Below are 4,924 nucleotides of genomic sequence, written 5' to 3'. Positions count from 1 at the left end.
CTCCTGACATTTTGAGAGTGGAATCTCAAAATTCATGCCTAGGGGAGCCTACATGTGAAATTTTATCAAGGTTGGATCTTGGATTCATCATTTAATCAGGAATTGGAAAAGTTACTTAATTTGGAAATGGTTGACTTTCCATTTAGGGCAAGTTTTCATGATTGTTGCACTCACTTTAAGCCCATTTCCATCAATATAAAAGCTCCATTTGAAAATTTCTCCAACATGAAAGTTGTTCCTCTTGTTCCAAGCTTTCTATAGATATAAAGGTTGCTCCATTTGGATCAAAATTGAGAAAGGTATGCTTAGTCAAAGTGAGACTTTTTTTAGGACACTTAGAAAAATTTCTAAGTCCAAAAATCTGCAAAATTTGTCAAGACTTCTTGGTCAGTTTACTTGCACTTCAAGGCATCATTTGAAAATACTTTCTTCACAACAATTATACCTTGCCATGTCCTCTTTCATCTCCCTTTGGAATCATCTCATTTGGATCCATTGTTTGAGAGATACATTCACCTAAAATGGGCATCATGACTTGATTTTCTAGGCAACATTTAGGCCAAACTGGCCCAACCAATTTTGCATGATGAAACCTGAACTTGAGGGCCATTTTTCACATTCTTCCATTCATCATTTCAACTTGTGCTCAACATGACAGTTGATAAGCTCCATGATATCTTGCTATTGTTTGCATTATTTCATCATTTGGAGACTTGATCATCAAGTTACATGGCCATAAAGTCACCACTTTGGAATGAATTTCTTGCTTGCCAAGTTATGCACCAAACTAGCCCACGTTTTTGCTACCTCTTTTGTCCATGCATTGGATATTTTACTCACTTAAGTTAGGCCCAAAATAACACACTTCACATAACCTAATACACCTCACTTTGCATTTTTATTCTTATGGACAAAACATGGATTTCAAAGCCCATTAAGCATGTGATCTATCCTATTTAAGAGATGCAAACCCTAAACCTAAAATGAGCAGTGGAATTTCGTGACAAGCAAGGCAAAGTTTCATCACATAGCTTCCATTCTCTCTCAACAAGCTCTTGATTTAGGGTTCTTGAAGCACAAAAAAGGCAGCCTCATCTTCCTCTATTTCTCTCCATAACCAAAGGGCAGTGGACCTAATCTCCACTAGGTAATCATCCCACTCTATCTTCCATGGCCATGTATTAATATACTTATGTTCATCATCATCATCATTACCATGTTCATCATCTATGCTCATTACCGTTTTGCCATTGCTAATCATATGTTCATGTTTGTATCATCATCATTACCATGCCAATCGTGCTTGTGTTATTGATATGGATTTATGTTGAATTTTCTACCTTTGCCCGTGTCCATGTAGACCTCTTGTAGCCAACTTTTCTCCATGATTAAGACATCATTTTACTCAAACAAGGATACCATGATAATCTACACATTTTGTACTTGAATTTTGGTTTTTATTTCGTGGCATTTGGTGCACTATAGCGCTTGCATTCTTGAATGGAAGATTGAAGAAATCCACTTGGTTTTCACGTTTTTTTGCATGAATATGGCATTAGGGTTTGGTTTGTGAGGAAGATGATGATGTGGCGCCTCCTGAACCGTTAGATCCAATGCTTTTGTTTTAATCCTGGTCGTGCATGTTTGTTTTGTCCTGTAGTGACTTAAGTGACCTTGCCCTATTGATAAATGTTACATGATTTATTTTAATAAAATGTTATTTCACCTTGTCACACCTGACTTATTAGTATTTTGGACCTTCGGCCTGCGCGTTTTGCTCCTCACACCTCCCTTTCAGGGCCCATCAACACTAACACATGTCCACTTTTATTTTCTTTTTTAATTCACATCTATTTTTCTGTTTTGATTTTAATTATTTAAAATATTTTATTTGTCCATAAAATTACCCAAAAATATTTTTCACTTTTCTTAATGTCTTATTTAATTTTATTTAATTTTTATTTTCGTATTTATTTAATATTAATATTTTATTTTAATTCTTTATTCTAAATGGTCCATTTTAACACACATTTTTTCTTGATTTTATTTTTATGACTTAAAATTATTTTTAGCGTTTGATTTTTAGGATGAAGGTTGACCAATGTAACATGGTCAACCTGACCTTTTCCTGGAATTTTATTTCCCATTTTCAGTTTATTTTGGATTTATTTTTGACCTAGTTTGGTTGGTTGACTTATGGTTTGACCTCTGTTTTATTTCAATTAACTCATGCACCAATTTTTATTATTTTTAAAATATTTTTGGGGAATGATGATGTCCTGACCCCATCTCATTTAGTTTAATTTTTCATAATTTTGTTGATTAATTTGCTATTTATTTCATATTTTTTAAGTTGACTTGAATTTTCAGTTGACTTCTTTGTGATCGATGTTTGACTTAGGGATTGCTTATGGCAATGTTAAGGACCAATTAGTACTACTTTTTATATAATTGTATTGGTCCCTTTTACCAAGTTTTGATGTAATTACACACTTTTATTCTCACTATTTTGTATAAATGCAATTAGGTTTTATTTATGTTGTTTTGAGTAGTTATTTCACATATTTGTTAGTTTTGTAGAATTTTTGGACAAGAGAGCTTTGGAATGCATAATCATAATTTGGAAGAAGTGTTGAATGCAATTTGGAGGCCTAATTTTGAAGAATATCACTTGGAAGACTATTTGGATGTAGCTTGCAAGGCAAGGAAGCTGAAGTAGCTTCAGTTCGCGCCGCGAAGCTTGTGAATCCAGCAAGCTGTTTTGGCCAAGTGTGCTGTTTTCAAGGCCAGCTGTGTTTTGCCATTTCTGTGTCTGTTTTAGGGGGCTTTTCAGCCTTAGATAAAAATGAGCATTTTAGGAAAGGTCAACCCTTTTTAGAAAATAAAATGGAAATTGTTCATTCATTCATTCATAGCTTGATATTTTGGAAGAGAAAAACAGAGTTTTATTCTCCATTGCCTTTTGCTTTCCAAAATGATGATGAGGAACTAAACCCCATTTTGTCAAGATTGGAGGTAGTAGCTATTTCTATTTGTTTATGTATTTCATTTTACTCTTATATATGATAAAAGATTGTTGATGTATTGAATGATGTTTTTGCCCTAAGTTGAATATTAGATTTGAGTAGTTGTTGAAAGAGATTATTTGAGTCTTGATATAAAACATATTTTCAAGTAGTGAATAAGTTGTAGAAATAGATTTATTCACTACTATTCTTTTGTATCAACCATTAAAGATTGCTATATTGATAGTTAGGTGGAGAAATCGTCTAAAGATTAATATAGTGATTATCACAATATCATTTAGACATAAATGATATTGAGAGGATACTTGAACATCATCAATAATCTTGAATCTATATAGTTTTCATAAGGAATCATAAGCAATTTGAATAGTGAACTCCAATCTTGCCAAGCCTTTTACATTTGATTAAAACTATTTTATTGTTTTAGTGACATTTTACTTAAAAGATAACTTTTCAAACAAAAGAACTTTGTTACTTTCTAAACTTATAACAATTTGGATTATAGAACGACGGTAATAACAACCAATCTCTGTGGATACGATATAAAAATATTTGCCGAAAATATACTTTTCAACAAATTGGCGCCGTTGCCAGGGATTGGTGTTCGATATTACAAGCATTGCAATAATTCATTGTTTTAAGTTTTGTACTTACTCACTCTTGTGTTTCACTTGGTTTGTTAGTTTTGTAGATTCTAGTGCATGCGAGGAAAAGCTACCGAGGAGCAATTTCAATTCGATCCAGAAATTGAAAGAACACTTCGAAAGCTCAATAGCAAAACACGAAGAAGAAGGAAACTAGCCGAAGAGATGAACCGGAGAGAAGAAGCATCTACTTCCGCACTTGTTCAAATCGAAGAAGTGGTTGTAGAGGCTTGTGAAGGAAACATGGCGGATGACAATCGTACCGAAATGTCCACTAATAGTCCAAGAAGGAATGCTCAATTTTCCCGTGGAGGAAGGAATACAGAGATGAAGATCGGAATCCTCAAACTTCTCTATGCAAATCCATTCACCGGAATGGACCATGAAGATCCGTATACCCATCTAATCAAATTCTATGAGATTGCGGGTTCTACGGGAATTGATGAAACGGGTGAAGAGGTATTATTCAAGAGGATGTTCCCACACTCCTTAGTGGGAAAGGCAAAAGAGTGGTACCTTGATCAAGCACCAAGAGTGATGACGGATTGGAATTTGCTAGAAGAAAAGTACTTAGAAAGATATTTCCCTCAATCCCGATTCATGGAAGCCAAAACAACTATTGCGGTATTCACTCAAGGAAGCAACGAGTCTCTAAATGAGGCTTGGGAAAGATTCAAGTCAATGTTGAGAAAATTCAAGGGTCATGGTTTTGATGAGCTCACTCAAATCCATATTTTTATAAATGGACTCCAATCAACTCACAAGACACTTTTGGATGCTACCGCGGGTGGCTCTCTTATGTCAAAGAATGCGGAAGAAGCTAAAGTCATTACTGACCGGATGGCACTCAATGATCGTCAAAGTCAACATGACCGTAGCCCTACACAATGTAAACTGGGAGTTCTTGAGTTAAATACCAATGATGCCATTCTTGCTCAAAACAAGTTACTCTCTTAACAAGTGGAGTTGCTTACTCAACAAATGGCTAAGCTTCCACAGCAAATGAAGGAAATTCAAGGGTCTCAAGTTCGACATCAAGTAGCATGTTGCGAATTATGTCAAGGAGATCATCCTACTGGTTTTTGCCCTCCACTAGAAGAAGTGAGCTATGTGAAAAATCAAAATCAAGGCTATCAAAGACAACCGCCCAACAACTCATATCCAAGAAACAATCAAGGTTATCAACCATCAAGGTTCAACAATCAAAATTTTCAGCAACAAAGTCCCTATCAACACCCAAACTCTCAAGGCCAA

The sequence above is a fragment of the Lathyrus oleraceus genome, chromosome 5 (genome assembly GCF_024323335.1).
Source record: "Lathyrus oleraceus cultivar Zhongwan6 chromosome 5, CAAS_Psat_ZW6_1.0, whole genome shotgun sequence".
Classification (NCBI taxonomy): Eukaryota; Viridiplantae; Streptophyta; class Magnoliopsida; order Fabales; family Fabaceae; genus Lathyrus; species Lathyrus oleraceus.
The sequence above is the reverse complement of the archived record's forward strand: the minus strand, read 5'-3'. Positions refer to the sequence as shown.